Source organism: Mytilus galloprovincialis, chromosome 10 (genome assembly GCF_965363235.1).
Source record: "Mytilus galloprovincialis chromosome 10, xbMytGall1.hap1.1, whole genome shotgun sequence".
Classification (NCBI taxonomy): Eukaryota; Metazoa; Mollusca; class Bivalvia; order Mytilida; family Mytilidae; genus Mytilus; species Mytilus galloprovincialis.
This window is the reverse complement of record NC_134847.1, coordinates 16780413-16802554: the sequence shown is the minus strand read 5'-3', so window position 1 is coordinate 16802554 and position 22142 is coordinate 16780413. Positions and strand designations below refer to the sequence as shown.

At 32.6% G+C, this 22142-nt stretch overlaps 2 long non-coding RNA genes and 1 pseudogene across 2 annotated transcripts in view; 2 read left to right on the top strand and 1 right to left on the bottom strand.

The window, feature by feature from the left end:
* The window catches only part of LOC143049934 (uncharacterized), a 46647-nt gene extending 30463 nt beyond the window's left edge, over positions 1–16184 (top strand). The window contains exon 3 of the long non-coding RNA XR_012970368.1: positions 15848–16184. This is a non-coding gene — a long non-coding RNA (uncharacterized LOC143049934). The remainder of the gene's footprint in view (positions 1–15847) is intronic.
* LOC143049931 (uncharacterized) lies at positions 10–6914 on the top strand (annotated as a pseudogene).
* Positions 7798–9765, bottom strand: LOC143049933 (uncharacterized). The gene is made up of 3 exons (XR_012970367.1): positions 9545–9765; positions 8312–8534; positions 7798–7930 (listed from the first exon to the last, which is right to left on the bottom strand). It is a non-coding gene; the product is annotated as an uncharacterized LOC143049933 (long non-coding RNA).
* Positions 16185–22142: the final 5958 nt, after the last annotated feature.

Sequence of the window (22142 nt, the reverse complement as noted above, 5' to 3'; positions counted from 1 at the left end):
ATGATAGTGAGTTCTTCCACATTTCATAAAATGCAGAGATCATACATTGTACCATCAATTGACAAGTTTTGGCAGAAGCATCTTGATGATATTTATACAGAGTTTCAAGGAAAAAAAGTTGTAGTACTGGGTAAATATATTAGTTTGACAGACTTTGACATATATATATATATAAGTCACAACTGTCTTTAAACAAGCATTTGACTTATATATTGCAAGACTGTTATAGTCTGTACAATTTCTATAACTTTATATGGATTATGATTTGGCTATTTCTTTACAAAATTTTCACTGGCCTGTGAATAATGATAGAGACTAAAGAAGATGTGGTGAAATTACAAATGAGACAGCAATCCATCAAATGTCAAGGGATATAGAGACAAGATATGAATGATATGTAAGGGAGCTACCATTTAATTTTTATGGGGGGGGCTAGGATGAAATTTGAAAAAAATAGGCAGGACAGGAGTTTCGAGTAAAAAAAAAAGGCAGGATGAGACACTTGCAAAAAAAAAAAAGTCAGGACGACAATTTAGGTAAAAAAAAGTCAGGATAAACTAAAAAAAAAAAGGCAGGACCGAACAGAGTGAAAAATAAAAAGGCAGGACAGAGATTACAGCTAAAAAAAAATGCAGGACAAAATTTTTCCTCCTAGCCCCCCCATAAAAATCAAATGGTAGCTCCCTAAGTGTTGACACTCAGCATCAATGGATATAAAAATATTTTATATATAACTAAAAGTCAAAACCGATGGCAAATGCATACTATATTTAGTTTCCTTTTCATAATATTTAATAGGAACAAATTATAATAAGTTTATTGAAACAATTAATAAGATTACATGTATATCCATATTTTCATTTGTTTCTGGTACTGGTCTTCTTTAACTGATTTGTGATTTATTTTTCAGGGGATGGTAGGATGGATAGCCCAGGTCATTGTGCACAATACTGCACTTATACATTTATGGAGATGGAAACAAAGAGGATATTATGTATTATAACTATGGACAAAAGGATGACTGAGGGCAAAAGTACTAGTCTGGAGAACGGCTGTTTTGAAAAAGGTTTGAAGATAATGACAGATGCTGGGTTAAATATTAAAGAAGTTGTAACTGATGCACACCCACAGATTGGAGCATTGATGAGTAAGTACACCAAATTAAATTGCACTTTTATCAATATAAAATTTAACTTGATGATGAATGTGATGTGCCAAGAAAGGATCAAGGAGTCTGATCTAAGGCAGGATAACTAACAATACTATTCAATTTATATTGGGAGTTAAATGCACATGCTACATGCACAGTGATTACTACAAATACTAACTTTTGACAGGCTAGTGATACAGTCAATTAACTTCTCACCAAATTAAGTTAAAAAAAGGAATGAAGACTTATGTCACCTACATGACCTAAATGCTTTAACATTGTTCAATATGTTAATATTGATTAAAAAAACATATTTATTTTCCAGAAAAAACACAGTATGCTAATATTAAACACTCTTTTGACATTTGGCATGGCACAAAGAATATTGGAAAAAAGATTTTAAAGGTTTGCATTTAATATTGTATATATATTGTCAGAGGGGACATTTAAGTTTTACCCTTGTCTAACTTAAGTTTGAATCAACTAAATGTTATGAAACTAATTAACCACAGAACTCATATGAAGTACAAATTCAGCTATCTTTAATTTTAAAGTTCTTAATATTAAGTTATTTCCATTTATAATGTTATATGCAAGTGGTGGCATACATTCAACATTTATTTAATGTAAATCAAATAAATTACTACATGTATAACTTTATAAAAGACAATTGTTTTAAAACCTAATATGGCTTTCAATTTATCTTTAAATCAGATTTAACATTGTATAATATACTGATATATATTGAGTATAACATACAAGAGTAAAATTCTGTTTTCCATATAATAACAAAACTAGACATGTTAAAAATCTTACTAAATTTACATATATCAGAAATTAACCTGAAGCAAATGTTTAATCTTGTAATCCTTGAATTCTTTATAGATTTATGATTAATGCTTTATACTTTCAGATGTCTCAGGAAAAAGGGAAGAAAAACAAACCATTATTAGAGTGGACAAGAGAAATTATAAATCATTATTGGCATTGTGCATCTGTTAGTAAAAGCCTTGGTGAATTTAAGGTTAGTTTACCACTTATAAAATCTATCTGGTTCTGAAAAACAACTAAAACTTATTACAGCAATTCCATCAAATACGTATGAAACAAAGATTGGAGTGTTATTTAAATTATTGTTTGATTCTATCAAAAGTATTGACAACTACATTGTGTATCAATGTACATTACTGTATGTTGCCATCTATTTGTATTTAGTGCATGATTTTTGTGTTTGGTTGCTGTCTCCATCATGTATACCCAATATTTTTTTCCTCTTAAAATTTAAAATAGCTCAATTGCATGTTATTGTTCATTTACATTATTTCTACTTAAGTTTCTTCTGATTAAAGTTTGGTTTTAAAGTATTAAACAATTGTATAATGGTTAATCTGTAGTTTTGAATCATCTACAATAGTTTATAAAATTATTTCAGTGCACTTGGTTTGGAATTTTACACCATGTGGTAAATGAGCACAACTGGATATTGTCCTATGATGACACATTTCACAACAACAAATGCAACCATGGACCATTGCCTGAAGAAAGGGAAAAATCATATATGGAAAAATGATCAGATGCTCATAAAGCCTTACGAAGCATTGTTATGGATGCCAGGCTCATTAAAAACATACCTTACTATTTGAATTGCAGGTATGTGTGAATTTCATTTGATCATTATTAAACATTCTAACATAAAAAACAGTACTTATAAATAATTGTGTAAATCTAGGAATATTATATTGTATATTTATGCCCCTGCCAATAAAGTAAGGGGGTATGAACCATGTGAACGTTGTGTGATTGTCTGTATGTCTATTCCTCCAGATTCTAATATGGCACATTGCTTTTGTACCATTGAACTTGGGTTGATAAAATTTGGTATGCAGATACATAAAAAACTGGTGGTGTGCTCAGCTGTATAAAAATGTTGGGTCAGTCTTTAACTCTGTGTTAGTAATTGCTCTTAGGCCACAACTGTGCTTTACAGAACTTAGGTTAACCAAAATATATCAGATAATGAATATGCAGACCCATTATGGCAAGTTTATTTTTTTCTGTAGTATAATCTTCCACTGTTTTTGGTTTCTATGCTTTTTGAAAATGGAAAAGACAACTAAACATTTTGTAGTCTTATAATTACTTTATGTTCAACATATTAATGGGGTTACATTCCAATTGACAATATTGTCACAAATTTTTTTTTCCAGGAGCACCTCAGATTTGGAATCATTCCAAAACCTTATTTTAGCTTATACTTCAAAAAGACATGCCTATACTCCACCTGTGTACCGAGTTAGAAATCGGTTAGCTGATTTGGATCATAACATCCATGTTGGTAGACCTTCTCTTACAAAAGATGATGGAACTCCAAGGTATTTATTCCAAAAAATAAACCAAGAAAATGTGTTATTTGATCTGTCAATTCTTGGTCAAAGCCACAAATTGGTATATATATATTTTGAGATCACAGAAATTATAAAAAGACAATATATTTTTTAAATATGTGGTTGATATTGTGTGTTAGGGTGAAAATATACTTAAAGTCACATCAACAATAGTTATACAATGCATTTCTACATATTGACAATTTACATCTGTGTCCTTGTAAATTGGTGGATACTAGTCTAGGTGGCTATAATACCACTAATTTTTGTTCAGCGTCGGACTTTTGTTGCAGAAAGCTTGACATAGGGATAGTGGTTCTGCATCGTTGGCATTGGCTTCTATACTATTAAACGAGAAGACCTCATTTTGGGTGTCGCTTCTCTTCTTTCCACAATAAATTAATCAACACGCCTCTGTGTCCTATAGGTACAGTGCATAGTCGCATTTGTCATCCATTCATATGATTATTCAGATTGAGTTATTTTGGGAGAAAAACAAGAAAAAAGGCATCCGGATATTGTCCCGTCATTGGACGAAATTTTAAGTCAGATTAGACTTCCGGTTTGCGTTTTTCTGTATAATTTACATATACAAAGAATAAAGTGTATTTTCAGAATTCTATCTGCTATCATTTTCAAGTTTACTATCTACGGCGGTCACAGAGTTTATTAAATAGAGAGAGTCTGTATACCATATCAATGACCCGCATGAATCGATTAGTAAACTTAGAATTTACTATCTACGGCGGTCACAGAGTTTATTAAATAGAGAGAGTCTGTATACTCACGTGTGTATACTATACCAATGACCACCATGAATCGGTTAGTAAACTTAGAATTGAAAGTAAATACACTATATTTATATAGTTACTGTAATGAATGTTCATAATATACAGATAAGCGCTAAAAATATTCATGTGAACTTTTGACACCTTTTCTAAAATTCTCCAGTCATTAAATCTTTTAAATAATTCATTGATTACAAAAAAAAAAGAAGATGTGGTATGATTGCCATGTTGAGACAACTCTCAACAAGAGACCAATAAGACACAGAAATCAACAACTATAGGTCACCGTACGACCTTCAACAACGAGCAAAGCCCATACCCCATACTCAGCTTTAAAAGGCCCCGAACTGACAATGTAAAACAATTCAAACCAGAAAACTAGCGGCCTTATTTATGCACAAAAAATAAATGAAAACCGAATATGTAACACATAAACAAACGACAACCACTGAATTACAGGCTCCTTACTTAAATGTTCATAACATACTAAATGTATGTTCATATTGAAATTGGTAGAAAACCAAAAATTGGGAATTTTGGAAATAATGACCTATGACTTATTATACTTTTGCTGAAATTCTCCAGTCATTCAACATTTTACAAAATTCTTCCAACAACACTTTACATACTTTAAACTACGCTCTGAATGACCGCGATTTCGCGGGTGTGTTCTAGTATTACTTTAAACCTTTATATTTAAGAAGGTGAAAGACCTGGATACTTTATACTTTGTATAAAGATGTCTTACATTACAAGGTTACTTGTCTGACACTTGTCCATTGTCCTCATTATCATGGTTCAGTGATAACTTAAAAAAGATATCTTTTTTGTTATGTTAATTTCTCTCTTATTATGAGTAATAGTATATTAACTGTATTTGGTCGGTGCATACCTTACAAGGTCCTCATCCTTGTAAGACAATTTTCACTTGACCTCAACCTCATTTCATGAATCTTTGAACAAGATTAAGTTTTGTTAGTCAAGTGCATATCTCAGATACTATAAACAATTATAGGTCTAGTAAAATCATTGTATGGAAGAACTGTAAAGTGTAAATTTCCAATTGGTAGTAGTTTTCATGGTTCATTGGTCAATGATTAGTTTTCTTGGTTAAGTCAGAGACATATATGTGTATATATGTCTCTGGTTAAGTCTGTTTCTAATTAACTATAAACAATAAGTCGGCTATATTTGTGTTTGAATGATTATAAGGTGTACCCATATTTTTTGTTTGGTTTATATGACCTTGACCTCATTTTATTGTCATGTTTATGTGCTGGTTGTAGTAAAGATTTATATTTAGGACTTTCAACATAATATCAATTATTAGTAAAGAAAATGAGACACTTTAGGTGTGCACTCTTGTTAAACCTTATGTAGTAATTTGCACTAAGATAAGGAATTATATTTAATGATTTTATCTTCAGATGGAGGAGAGGTTTCAACAAGAAATCTTCAAGATGGTCTGTTCAGGAGATAAAAGAAAAGAAAAGATAAATATCCACATCTTTCGGATGTTATTCACAGTATTTTAACTGCACGCTTGAATGATGAAGTTGGGATGAACAGGAATGTTGTGTTGGAGGCTGATGATCCTAGAAGAATTAAGAGGAACATTGCTCCAATTCCTCCACCTCCAACACAACAAATTGCCCTTGAACAAAAAGCAAGGTCGAACAAAGAAGACCCTGACAAAACTATTGACTATATGTACAGTCCTTTGAACAATTAATTAAAATGATGTCTTCAAGAATTCATCTGATAACACTTGGTGAATTGTTTATGTCTATTGATGTCAGGTCCATTTTGTTTTTTATAAATTTTAGATTTTACGTTTGCAAATTATAGGGTTTTATTCATAAAAAGGGTGATTTTCCATTATTCAGACAAAATCTAAGAAATGTTTTTGGCAGTTATTATTAAAATTTGGTGAATTTTATATATCTAATGAAGTAAGCTCCCTTTAGAATTTTGTAAATTTTAAATTCATCATTTCTGAGTAATGGAGTTTTATTCATTGAAAAAGGTGGGATTATAGAGTTTTCTGATAACTCAAACATGCTGTCAGCATTTCCATGAAACTTTAGGGAATTGTATATATCTACTGATGAAAGTTTCAATTTGATTTTCATGAATTTCTAATAGTATAAAATTGAGAATTAATTTAACTTTATAGTTTGAAAACAAATTAACTAAATATTGCGCACCAGCACAGTGTATTGCACAACAGCAAGAAATCTTTAATTGCATGTAATTTCAATTCTTATAACCAATTTCAAGCTCTTTCAGTACATTTATTCAGAAACATATTAAAAATATCTAATATCAATCCAAATTAGGACCGGAATCAAACTTGAATATTGTGTCCATTTTCGACCCAACTGTTCAGGGTTGGAACTTTCAGGGTGTATCCAGCTGTGCTTAGTAAAGCAGTTTATTTTCAATTTGTTATGAACTTTGAGATAATGCAATACTACATTTTGTTCATGGTTTACCTGCCATAGTTGTATCATCAATGATCTGTGTTTAATTATAGTATTTGTGAACTGTAACATCCATGATAAATAATAAGTAATAATAATTTTTACCATATTGTATTGTCTGTCATGTTTAATTAGGGCCCCGCCTTTAGGCTCGTCGCCCTATAGTGATCAGTCTGTCCGTCCATCCGTCCGTCCGTCCATCGTAACACTTTGTGTCCGCTCCATATCTAGAGAACCATTATGATTTCATACTTTACATGTTTATTAACCACCACCAGAGGGCGTGTCATGATGTATGTTCAACTTCCTAGGTCAAAGGTCAAGGTAAAAAAACTTTGGTTTCAGTTGACAACCCTGTGTCCTGTGGTGTAGATCGTGTCCGCTTTATATCTTGAGAACCGTTATGATTTTAAAGTTTATACTTGACTTGTATATGAACCAACACCAGAGGGTGTGTCATAATTTATGAACGACTTCCTAGGGCAAAGTTCAAGGTCAAAAACTTTGGTTTCAGTTGACAACCCCGTGTCCTAAGGTAAAGATTGTGTCCGCTCTATATCTTGAGAACCGTTATCATTTCAAAGTTTATACTTGACATGTTTACAAACCAACACCAAAGGGTGTGTCATAATTTATGTACAACTTCCTAGGTCAAAGGTCAAGGTCAAAAACTTTGGTTTCAGTTGACAAACCCATGTCCTATGGTAAAGATACAATTTTTTAATGCACATTATTCACAGCGGGGCCCACAGAGATGGCTCCCATCTCAATGATATCTAGTTGTTCTTGTCATGAGTTGATTGTTCAGTAAAGAAATAACAATTCAGGAATGAAAATTGTATTCAAATAAATAAAAATATTTTAGCCAAGTCGACCAGGTTCAAATCCAACATATTGCCCAACTGGATCAGGGTATTTCTCCCTTATCTTCCAAACAACACAGCTTGGTATAACCCGCCTGTTGCCTGCTCCAAGGTAACCATGGATCCATAGGACATACTGCCTATATGCAGCATGCCTATTCCCTCTGTTGAAATTGTCATCATGAGGATCAATCATCAGGTCCTCCCTCATTCGCCTGGCAACCTCCAGGACCAGCTCATCTAACACCACGGTGTTAAACTCCTACAAATGAATGACAGTGATAATTTCATATATATTAAAATGGAGAATAAAAGTAAGCCTTTCTTATTGAGAAGTAGAGAATATTTATCTAAACACAAAATCCAGTATTTTGATGGTTGAATATTGTTAGTACAATAATTGTACTCCAAATTGTTATGCTTGCACAAGGTCAGAAATATACAATTTATACAAAAGTTCACATTAACCACTATTGTCTAAGATCTATACTAGTCTAAAAAAAAATGGACAACAACCAGGCAGGCAAGACAAACATAAAAAAACAACACATTTTCTTAGCTATTTCAATAACCACACAAAATATTCTTTCAATCATAATAATAAGAATATTTTTTAAAATTTTATTTATGGTGAAACACTAACCCTTAGTTGGGAGTGACAGTTGACTGGTGTCTGCTTGCAGCACACTTTTTCAATTGCATTGGGCATTTCTCGGCAAAAACTACATTTGCACCATGACGGAACCTCTCTGTTTGGTGGTATTTCTGGACTGCCATTTCCAGCGTCCCTTACATCAATAATGTCCAAAATAATGGATGGTTGCCTATGATATATCCTCATCATTTGAAATGTTATTCAGATGTTCCTAGAAAAAAGATTTTTTTAAAGTGAAAGATCAAGCATAATTTTTTAATAATGAATGTCACAGCAAAATACAAGAAATACCTTTATAATTGATATATTCTTATTTTCTTAGCAAATATTTTTTTGTCCAAGAAATACATATATAATATCTAAGCAAAACACTGCATTGATACACGACCTTCAACATAAAATAATGAAAATGATTGATTGATAGTGTGTTATTTAACGTCCAGTGGTAAATATTGAAATGAAATTCAACATGCAGAAGTATTAGAAAAATACAGTTGAAGAAAAGGTAAATAAAATATACTGAAAAACTGAGAACTTATCAAAGCTATTTCTTTGTTTGTTTTATTGTTAAACCAATGATTTATTTAAAAGTGATGGCTTGGATCCAGCAATTTCCTTGAACCCCGTCATATTCTGTATGTGCCTGTACAAATACAGGACCTGTAGTTAAAACAGAGAGATGACAGATACCAGAGGGACAGTGAATCTCGTATAAGTACAAGTCGTTTCTTGTTTATGATATTTGTTTTATACATAAATCATATGCTTAGTTTTTTCGTTAGAATTGTTTAACATTTGTCAAGTAAGGGCCTATTAACTATGAGATAACTAACTATAAAGCATTGGTTTTGCTCATTATTAAAAGCCGTACGGGCAACATTTTTTTTAGTTGTTGACCTCTGCGTCATTGGTATCTAGTGGAGAGTTGTATCAATGGCGATAATACTACATCGTATTTTTATATTATTTTGGCATTAGAGTACATTTAAGGATGATCACAATCACCATCTCATTACAACTAAGGTGCCTTTAGTGCGGTCTTGTCATGACAGTTTCTGATATATATGATTCTAAAAACTTATTGATACAAGCTAAGTTCCACAAGAAAATGCATATAAAGGAAATCAAATCTAGGGCGGAACTTTCTATACTATAAGGAACTATTGGATCTGAAACATATTTTTCTAAAATTTATATTATGAGAGCACACTATATTCCTACTTGCACTAATGCTTCTCTGGTAGGTCCTGCATCAGCTACGTTTGGTGCCGCCTCGCCACTTCCCACACTTCTTCGACCTCTAACCTTTCGACCATGACCTCGACCTCGACCTCTCACAGGTCTTGACTGGCCATCTGTCACTTCTGCAACTGCCCCACCTTGTCGGACTCCTCTCCCTCTACCCGTTCCCCTTTGTCTGCCGCCTCTGCCTCTGCCTCGGCCTCGGCCTCGGCCTCGGCTATTTGTAGTCGGAAGTATTTCCGAATTGTCAGTGTTCTTTTATGAAAAATAAATATTTAACAGTTAGCTGCAGGTACTACAAGCGAAGTTCTCTAAAATAATGGGTCAAGCCATGAGCAAGAAAAAAAAAAAGGAAATAAACAGAACAGTTTACTATAATATGTTTAAGATTGTAAGGAGGTTTCGAGATAATATAAGGACAGATGAATTTTTTATTGTTCGTATCCAAAAATCATCCGTAGTGGATGATTTTTGGATATAAAATAGCATCCCCCCACTGATAAAGAGAATATGTAAAAAATGTCCAAATTGTGTTAATATTTATGATTACAGTTAATTTCCTAATGCTTGTAGAGTTAAACTTTGGTTGGATTGCTTGTTTTGTTTGAACCAACATTAACCTAAGCTTTGTAATATTTACATCTTTAAACAATATATATAGGCATATTAAACCTGTATACTATGTAATGATATGATTGGACATTATCCCAATTACAATTGTAAAATATACAAACAAAGCAAGCAAGCTAACCAAAGTCTTGCTCTACGTGCTTTTTGTCGAGCCTGCAACTTTTGTTGCAGAAAGCTCGACATAGGGATAGTGATCCGGCGGCGGCGGCGGCTACGGCGGCGGCGTTAGCTAACTTCTTAAAAGGTTTATATTTTAGAAGGTGAAAGACCTGGATGCTTCATACTTTGTATATAGATGCCTCATGTTACGAAGTTTCCGTCAGTCACATGTCCAATGTCCTTGACCTCATTTTCATGGTTCAGTGACCACTTGAAAAAAAAGTTCAGAATTTTTGTAATGTTGAATTCTCTCTTATTATAAGTAAAAGGATAACTATATTTGGTATGTGCGTACCTTGCAAGGTCCTCATGCCCGTCAGACAGTTTTCACTTGACCTCGACCTCATTTCATGGATCAGTGAACAAGGTTAAGTTTTGGTGGTCAAGTCCATATCTCAGATACTATAAGCAATAGGGCTAGTATATTTGGTGTATGGAAGGACTGGAAGGTGTACATGTCCAACTGGCAGGTGTCATCTGACCTTGACCTCATTTTCATGGTTCAGTGGTTATAGTTAAGTTTTTGTGTTTTGGTCTGTTTTTCTCATACTTTATGCAATAGGTCTACTATATTTGTTGTATGGAATGATTGTAAGGTGTACATGTCTAGCGGGCAGATGTCATCTGACCTTGACCTCATTTTCATGGTTCAGTGGTCAAAGTTAAGTTTTTAAGTTTTGGTCTTTTTATGTAATTTTATATGCCAAAGGTCAGCTATATTTGGTGTATGGAAATATATTATGATCTATATGTCAGTCCCGCAGATTTATTTGACCATGACCTCAATTGCACGGTTCATTGCACAGTGTTAAGTTTTTGTGTTTTGGTCTATTTTTCTTAAACTATAATAAGTAATAGGTCAACTATATTTGTTGTATGGAAGCTTTGTTAGCTGTACATGTCTGCCTGGCATGGTTCATCTGACCTTGACCTCATTTTCATGGTTCATTGGTCTTTGTTTAGCTACTTGGTTAATGTTAAGTTTATGTGACAGTTGTAATAAAGCTTTATACTTAGGACTATCAACATAATATCAATGATTAGTAAAGAAGGCGAGACATTTCAGTGTGTGCACTCTTGTGGAAATAAGCTGTAAAAAACAATAACGTTTTCTTGCTTTTTGAAATAATAAGTTTCAATAGAGTGTAAAATGGGTCCATGATTTTAAAAAGCGGATATAAAATGGGCAACCTCCCAATGAAGCAAAGGCAAATATTTTGAAAGGAAACATCCAAAATGTGAGTGGGCATAACTTGTATTTGATAAAGATTATAATAAAGATTTTTTAAATTGTAATTATGTGCACTAAAAAAGTGTACAAATTTGAGGAAGTAGTTTAGGAGTAGTTTAAGAGATCCCACAGTAAAAAAAACCCGCATTTTCATAAAGAAAAAAGGTACGACTATATTTTTTTTTATTAAAAAAAGGCCTACGAGCTGTTGTAGAAACCAAAGGACAAATGCATGGAACACCATCCCCTTCATACATATCACCCCGCATAGGCGGATTTAGGGGGGGGGGCCCAGGGGGCCCGGGCCCCCCCTTTTTGGGAAAAAATTTGGTTGCTTATATAGGGAATCACTGAAGCGTGACTGGAGCGGGCCCCCTCTTAGGTCAGTCAGTGGGCCCCCACTTATGAAAATTTCTGGATCCGCCACTGCCCCGTTGAATATTTTTTTATAGAATCGTTTGTAGAGCTCTAAATAGAATGAAAAAATGGTTGAAAACAAATTTAATTTCCTATGATCGATAACATATAGCGTCGAGCGGAAGCAAGTAGAACATTTTGTAAATTTAATTTAGACCTATATATATACGTATATATGTACATATTTTTTGTGTGACCAAAGGGGGTATACGCCTCCCCATTTAACCGCAAATTCTTAGCATCATGATGGATAACTTAATTTACATATCTAAACTGGATATAGAATACAATATGAAAAATAGATAGGCCTACAACAAATTATTTATAAAATATAACATTAATAATAGTGCTTTTTTATGAAAGTTACACTCATTTGAAGAAAAGCTTATTGTATAAAACAATCAACAGGTAAAACATGTTTGTTTATAATTATATATAGCATTTGTATATTTTTCGATCGGGAAAAGGAAATCCCTTTATAGCGCCCCAATCAACAATTTTATTAAAGTTTTGCCTTCCCATGATGGAAAACGGCAGTGTTTTATGGCAAAAATATTGTGATGATGGTTAAGTGAAGATTCAGGAAATTTCCCGAAAGTATTTGTTATTTAAGATATGATATAAAACGGAATAAGCAAAACCATCAAGATGTTATACACGTGCTTACCTCAGAATCCATTTCTGTTTATATATCTTTCGGGGTCACCAGTCAAATAGGCAAATTTCGGAGGTCATGATGAACTTTAATGAGATGCCGTCCGGTACAAAATCCGTACGAGATGGTGATGCATTATAACGAGCCATGCATTGTTAAATGATTTTTTTGGACTTTTTTTAATTTGAATATTCGTTTAAGTGTGTTATATATCATATATGTGAATTTTGATGAAATCGGTGAACATGATTTTGACAGCTAGTGCCCCTTTAAATTTAAAACAGATAAAAAAAAACATTGTCAGAATATACTTATAAAGATATATATTTGCGCTATTTCTCCTTTTCATGATCATTAAAAAAAATCGTAAATTTTTGTAATCTTTTACAAAAATCCTCTCCTGAAACTACTATAATGACAAATTTTACCAAACTTGTCCATAATCATCATTAGGGTATTTATAAAAATGTGTCCGATTACCCTGCCCACGAACCTAGATGGCTGCCATGGCTAAAATAGTACATAGGGTAAAATGCAGCTTTTGGCTCATATCTCTGAAACCGAAGCATTTAGAGCAAATCAGGGTAAAATTGTTCATTAGGTGAAGATCTATCTGCCCTTAAATTTTCAGACCATTCAGGCAATCCGTTGATAGGTTGCTGCCCCTGAATTGGTAATTTTAAGGAAATTTTTCAGGGTTTTGTTATCTTGAATTTTATTATAGAAAGAGTTAAACTGTAAACATCAATAATGTTCAGCAAAGTAAGATCTTTGAATAAGTCAACATGACAAATGGTCAGTTGACCCCTTAAGGAGTTATTGTCCTTTATAGTCAATTTTTTACAATTTTAAGGAAATTTTTGTAATCTTTTACAAAAATCCTCTCCTGAAACTACGGAGACAAATTTAACCAAACTGTCCACAATCATCATTAGGGAATTTAGTTTTAAAAATGTGTCCGATGACCCCGCCCGCGAACCAAGATGGCTGCCATGGCTAAAAAGTGTACATATGGTAAAATGCAGCTTTTGGCTCATATCTCTGAAACCGAAGCATTTAGAGCAAATCTAGATAGAATTGTTCATTAGGTGAATATCTATATGCCCTGAAACTTTCAGACCATTCAGGCAACCCGTTGTTGGGTTGCTGCCCCTTAAGGAGTTATTGCCCTTTATAGTCAATTTATTACAATTTTCATAAATTCTGTAAATTTTTACAAAATATTTTCCACTAACAACTGGGCTAAGTTCATTATAGATAGAGATAATTGTAAGTAGAAAAAATGTTCAGTTAAAGTAAGATCTACAAACACATCACCATCACCAAAACACAATTTTGTCAAAAAAAACATACGTGTCCTTTGTTTAATTTGCACATAGACCAAGGTGAGCGACACATGCTCTAAAGCCTCTAGTTATTTTCTGCAACTGAAATTTTCAAAAGTGGTGTTTTAATGAATTATATCAATATGAGGGCCTTTTCTAACATGAATGTAGTGATATGTGCCATAAAATGACAAAACTTATCCTTGCCTTAAATTATAATACAACATTTTCAATCAATTATAATTTTTGATATGAATAACACACCTTTTTGTGTCAGTTTGTTTTTCAAACTCTTAAATATCTATAAAAAGAAGATGTGGTATGATTGTCAAAAAGACAACTCTCCACAAGAGATCAAATGACAGAAATTAACAATTTTCCCAACACACTTATTTACATGATGTTTATCCAAAACGTATTTAAAGTTTATCCAAAACGTGATGTTTATCCAAAATACGTATTTAAAGTATAAACCAAAAAATAACAAAAAATTAACAGAGTTTCAAAAGTTAATAGTAGTTAACAAAATAATATTGTTGATTTAACCAAAACATTTTATGATGCAACAGTTCTTGAATACTTTAATATGTTGTCAATTTTATGCAAAGCAATGTCATCATGACACATTCAAATAATAAGTGCAAGTTGCAGATTATTCTTACAGGGACACAATTTATTATTGTATTTTGTATTATTTTTGTACCATATTGTTGAACTAGTTGACTTTGAAGCTTTATAAAGCAAGGATTAAGTACTCATTTTAGTGCCATTTGAGTGTTGCTTATATTTGGTGTGGAGGGAAAGCTTCAAACTATTTTTAATAGATATTATAATATAATGTTGAACGTGGTCAATAAAAAAAACTAAGCAGATAAAATTGAGAATGGAAATGGGGAATGTGTCAAAGAGACAACAACCCGACCATAGAAAAAACAGCAGAAGGTCACCAACAGGTCATCAATGTAGCGAGAAATACAATAACATAAAGAAAGATTGGAGTTATAAATGAAATGTCCATTCCTCGATAGGGTTTCATGTATCGTTTATGTGCAGAAATTTAGAATATATTGAAAGAAATAAACTGAAGAGTATAAATTGCCAAATACAAATAAGGTTAATAGAGCAATGATTGGATGAAATCTTTATGGGAAGAAATTTACCTGATGTTTAGGTAAGTCAGCATTAGTATAAAAACACTACACAAATGCATTGTTTAGAGACCGGTCTATGCAAATATCCTTGTATGCAAATTTTCTTGTTGAAGAATTCAGATGACAGTTATTTCCCTTATTTCTAGCAGTATATTATATATTTATTATAGTGACATAACAAGCCTAGTTGCTCAGATATTTGATTTCATTAATAAATCATCAATTGAAGACGTACTAATTATATACAAATGTGTGCATAACACAATCATACTGATAAAAATGGAGAAAATGCATTGCTGAAAATATTTATTTCAAGGGAGACGATTTTTGGGGATTTATATTTTCAGGATTAATTTATACAATATTATACCATCATCAAATGAGATCTGCTAATAGGGCTGAAATAAGATCCTGATCTTGCTGTCGGGTTTAACTTTTTATTATCCAAGAACCACAGAATGGCTAAGTTTTACCATTTGAAACATTTTGTATTCTTAAAACAAAATATTTGCCACCTGCCTTGCATTGTAATTGTTCAATGTTGGACACCAAATGGTATAAAATCAAGAACATGTCTGCAGTAAGTAAAACTGTTAATGATTAACCTGATTATGAAGAATAATTATTGCGAAAAAGAAAACTGATTCTCCTTTTCATATTTAAGAACCTTGTGATAGAATTTATCATTCCATTTAAATGTATTGTTCAATTCAGGATTTTTTTGGAGGAAAGGTGAAAATGAAGGATGGACATCATCACACAGAACACAATTTTTAAGAGAAAGAGACTCCGTCACAAAATACAACTCTGGAATTTAATTTGATGTGATAGAATATAGACTACAAACACTAATGGACTCGGGAACAAGATGTGCAAGGGACGAGACATATAAAGATCCAAAAGCAACAGATTCAGGAATATGATGTGCAAAACAAAAAACTTCAAAAACAAAACAAAAATAGACTCAAGAATATGGTTTGATCAACAAACTTTAATTGAACAACAAAACAATAGAATATAATCAGTGATGAAATAAAAAGTAGCATGGACATTTTTGTCGATCCTGCGATTTTTGTCGCAAAAAGCTTGACGGATGCTTCATACTTTGTATATGGATGCCTCATGTAACGAAGTTCCCGTCAGTCACATGTCCAATGTCCTTGACCTGATTTTCATGGTTCAGTGACTACTTGAAAAAAAAAGTTCAGATTTAATGTTAAATTCTCTCTTATTATAAGTAATATGTTAACTATATTTGGTATATGCGTACCTTGCAAGGTCTTCATGTCCATCAAACAGTTTTCACTCGACCTCGATCTTATTTCATGGATCAGTGAACAAGGTTAAGTTTTGGTGGTCAAGTCCATATCTCAGATACTATATGCAATAGGAGTAGTATATTCGGTGTATGGAAGGATTGTAAGGTGTACATGTTCATCTGGTAGGTGTCATCTGACCTTGACCTCATTTTCATGGTTCAGTGGTTGTAGTTAAATTTTGTGTTTTTGGCTTTTTTCTAATACTATATGCAGTAGGTCTATATTTGGTGTATGGAAATGTTTTATGATGTATATGTCAGTTGCGAAGGTTTTATTTGAACTTGACCTCATTTCCACGGTTCAGTGTTAATTTTTGTGTGATTTGGTCCGTTTTTCCTATACTATAAACAATAGGTCGTCTATATTTGTTGTATGAAAGAATTGTTAGCTGTACATGTCTGTCTGGCATTGTTCATCTGACCTTGACCTCATTTTCATGATTCATTGGTCTATGTTTAGTTTTTTTGGTTAATGTCAAGTTTATGTGACAGTTGTAATAAAGCTTTATATTTAGGACTGACATAATATCTATGATAAGTAAAGAAGGCGAGACATTTCAGTGTGTGCACTCTTGTTATTCGTATGTTATAAAATTGAGATTCGTGTGCTTAACATTACAGCGCTTGCAGTTTTATTTGAGCCCTGCCAGTCGTGTGTACAGAGTGACTCATTTTAGTCCAGCCTGCGACAAAAGTCGCAAGAAGCTCGACATAGGGATAGTGATCCGGCGGCAGCAGCGGCGTTAGCTAACTTTATATTTTAGAAGGTGGAAGATATGGATGCTTCAAACTTTGTATATAGATGCCTTATGTTACGAAGATTCTGTCTGTCACATGTCATTGACCTCATTTTCATGGTTCAGTGACTACTTGAAAATAATTTTTGTAATACTACCTTCTCTCTTATTATGAGTAATAGGATAACTATATTTGGTATGTGCGTACCTTGCAAGATCCTCATACCCGTCAGACAGTTTTCATTTCAGTGACCTCGAACTTATTTTATGGATCAGTGAGGAAGGTTAGGTTTTGGTGGTCAAGTCAAGGCAGGAGGATTTGTTTTTAATCGGTTATTTATTTTTGTAAACGGAGAGGACAGATTATTCATTTTCTGCACTATTGAAGCAAGATTTTTCATTTTCATTTAAGCAAAGGACTGATTATTCATTTTCTTTTCACAACTATATTTATGATATTCGAAAACATACAACTTTTAAATGATTTGTTTATTATAAATAATACATGTATAGTCAAGTCATTATGTATTGCATACATACATAGTATTAAAGTTTGGTTGTAACTAGTCTGTTTTAAAAGTATTGGGGAAACATATTTCGCCGAGAGCGAGGCAAATTTTTTTTGAAGGGTTTTGGAGTCACTGAAGTCCCAAGAAGCTATAGAACAAATGATGCAATATCATGCTTTTTGGGTGTTCCATAGACCCTTTCTTTATCTGAAAATGCAAGTTTTGTTTTAATAATTTTTTGACAATATTTTGGTCTCTAAGCAAAATGTATAAACTCAGTGTAAGACTTAAGTTTCTAGGGACAAAATCAAAAGACCAATGTGCATGATAAAGCAAAAAATGGAATTCACATATTTAAGTCTGTGGCTGCTGTTTTTTTCAAACTCATGATCAAGTTCATAACAAAATTACTAGATTACAAATGGAATGCAACACTAACACTAACAGAATACAGAAGGGCAATCAATGAACAAAAGACAAATAAATATGAAACATTAATCCCGAAAAATCAGGGCTACGTCTGAGGGAAAACAGAACTTGCTTCTTGCAAGGCACTCGCAGTGAACACAATTTGATATGGAGACAAGCGTTTGGTTTTGATATTTCCTACATTAGGCATAGATTTGCCTCAATGTAGTTATGGCGCTGTTAAAAAAAAGTGAGGTAAGGTTTCCTGAGACAATATACCTCAAGTTAAATGAAACCAATTTTTAGACATTTCAAGTATATTCAAATAATATTAATACTTTTATTATTAAAAAAAATTGGGAAGTGTTTCCCGATTTTTTTGGGGAAAAAGATGAATTTATGAAGAATTTGATGCCATCTCATACTTTCAATTAGACCTGCTGAGTTATTTATTTTCAATACATCGCAAGTCAGGTAATTTATTTTCAAACTACCACAGAACAAACCATTTATTTCTGTGATTATTAAGGCTGAGTAATTCATTTTCAAAATCCCCCCCCCCCCCCCCCCGAATATCAAATGGTCGTCCCCTAAGCGATAGGTCAACTTTCTTGTATCATGTTAAGTTTATGTGATAGTTGTAGTAAAGCTTTCAATTGTATTGAGGACTATCAACATAATATCAATAGTTAGTAAAGAAAGCAAGACATTTCAGCGTGTGCACTCTTGCTTTTAATTAGTAATGTGTTTAAGACGGGTGGTTGATAATTTTAACAGTACATTGTAAGTCCATGATATTTGATAAACATTTACAACATTAAATAAAATTGAGAAAGGAAATGGGGAATGTGTCAAAGCGACAACAATCCGACCATAGAGCAGACAACAGCCGAAGGCCACCAATGGGTCTTCAATGTAGCGAGAAACATTAATAAATACATAAATATGGGCTGTTTTTGACCATACAATGCACATATATCGGGTAATAGCATTATAAAGTCGTGCTAAATTTCTAAAATCGTCATAATTTTAGCATTTTAGTTAAATTTTAGACCGTTTCCGTCCCAAATGAAAGTGGCCAATTTCATTTTTGACAAAAAAAAAACATCTGAAAAATGACATTTTTTTGGCATATTTGATAGATTTTTCATATTTAAGCTTGAATCAGAGCGTTTTTAGTTAGTAAAGTAAGCAGTCATAGGTCCAATGCTGAAAAGTAAGCTATTAGTGACCCAAAAGTTACTTGTGTAAAACAATCCAAACAACAACAAAAAAAAAAAAAAAAAAAAAAAAAAAAAAACGGCCCAATTAAATATATAATAGGACAAGAAATCTATCCCATCAAAAACAAAAAATATATTGTATAGGAGCCTGTATTTCAGTGGTTGTCGTTTGTTTATGTGTTACATATTTGTTTTTCGTTCATTTTTTTTTATATAATTAAGGCCGTTAGTTTTCTCGTTTGAATTGTTTTACATTGTCATATCGGGGACTTTTATAGCTGACTATGCGGTATGGGCTTTGCTCATTGTTGAAGGTCGTACGGTGATCTATAATGTTAATTTCTGTGTCATGTTGGTCTCTTGTGGACAGCTGTCTCATTGGCAATCATACCACATCTTCTTTTTTTTATTATAGATCCAACGCTGCGATTTTTACAAAACATATCAAATTTTCCACCTTGTCGCACATACATATGGATAAAATCATAACAGCTTATTTCCTAATGCATATGGAGCAAACCTTTGGTTAGCTTGCTTGCTTTGTTTGTATATTGTACAAAATATAAAATATACAAGTTAAACTATGCCTTTATATATATTGTTTAAAGATGTCAATCTTATTTTCAAAGCTTGTATAAACAACTATACAAACAAAGCAAGCAAGCCAACCAAAGTTTTACTTTGCAGGTTTAAGAAATCAGCTGTAATGATTTTATTCAGTTTGGCAAATGTCCGAGCCCGTTAAAAAACGAACAAACTGAAACTACAGTTGCTGACTTCACTACCTTAAAAAAAGGGACCAGTTTGGAAGTCCAATATACTGAAATGTGACCAACAAAAATACTTATAGATTTTGTTAACACTGCCATGTATGTAAGTATTTCTTCGCCTTTTTTACGAACACAAAATTCAAGGATCCCACATTTGCCTTTAATTATCTATACGAAAATTGCTGTACTCTTGAATATCAGCACCGGCTGTTATCGACGGCTTACTTTACACCAGTAAGTTTGTCTCATGGGTAATTGTGTTTTTTCGCTGATGTTTCATTACTTCTGGTGGACAAATACATGAAATCTCTGTGCCATCATCAAACATGTTAATGGCTATATATCGGGTAATTCAAACCCTTTTTTCTTCGCATAGAAACAACTCTTCGTTAATCTGAGCATGGAAGTAATGCTTTATATCACGAACTATAAATGAGGATACACAAAATGAAAAACTAAGCGAAATTGTGAATCCCGCATTGCACGAAAAAATGTGTTGTATTTCAGTAAATAACACGTGTTCTTGGTTGATTGTAAACACGTAGTAGTCCATCATGCATTGTGACTCATTTATTGGATTGGTCAAAAACCTAGGTAAAAATAAATTGCGTCACATGTAAATAAACAATTACATGTGCGAGAACATAAGTATGCTAATTTATGCATTTCCATATAAGGTAGTGGTCCCGACCTGTTTCTGGAAGATAGAATTTAAAAAAACAAAGGTATTTTTAATGTGTTTATTCATTATTGCTTCTGTATATCTTGTGTATAAAAGTATCACCTCAGCCACATTTTTGTCATTTTAGTCTAGGATTTAATTTGCTTTTTACATTAAAAAAATGTATAAATGTTTAAGGGATGACATCAAAAGTTCAATGTAGGATAAAAAAAAACTTAATTCACATAGTTTTTCTCTGACCCCCCACCTAACCCCCTCTTAACGTATATGGGAAAAAATTGATTGACCAATACAGATACATCTAAAATCGATGTCAAATAAACAAAACTTTCAGCAATTTTTACCCATCCCCCCCCCCCCCACCCCCCCACCTCCACCCCACCCCAAACTATTTGAATTAAGTTTTTATTAAATTATCCTTCATTGATCTTTTAAAGTGTTAGATTGAATATAAAAGAAATAAAAAGTAAGATAAGATCTACCATAAACACAGTATCAGTGTATGTAAAGTGCGGATCCTAAAATATCATTTTTACTGTATATGCCATAAATGTCTAATGTAGAATGATAAATAAACAGACGAACTTTTTTTAATTTTTGAAGAAAATGAAGAAAAATAGTTAAAATGTATATGTTCAGAAATGCATAATACTAATAAAACGAAGTAAGAGATGCGAGCGGGATTTATCGCGCCTAAAGCCATCCAACTGTGAAATATATACCAAAATAGCTGAATTTTTAGGACATTTCACGAACAGATCGTGCAGGTGCTTTATAACTAACAGGTGAGATGTTGTTGCAGTAAAAAATATTCATTTTAATACAATTATTAAAGTTGTATAACGTAGAATATGTTTTGTCATTCAGTTTCTTCATATTTAACTAAATTCCACTATGATGATTTCGTAATGCTAGTCATGTTTACTGTCGAATAATGATACTATTCTTTCATTTTAACTGTGGAGCGAATCATTAGTATTGTATATGCGGTGCATTTTCACTGTATAATTATTATTTTTTTTATCTATTACAGCTCATTTCTTTAAGCATGTAGAGCAAGACTTTAGTTGATTTGCTTGCTTTTTTTATTGGATAATCATTATGATAACACCCAATTTAATTCAAATATTAAAAATACAGGTTAAACTATGCCTATTCATATTGTTTAAAAATGTCAATCTTATTTACAAAGTTTGTATAAACAATTATACAAACAAAGCAAGCAAGCCAACCAAAGTTTTGCTTTACATGCATTAGGAAATTAGCTGTAAAGCCTTGATTTAGCCGACTTGCTCAAATAATAGATAAAGTAAGAGAAAGATTTGATAAAATTTAACTTACGGATAAAAGTTTGGTTTTAAA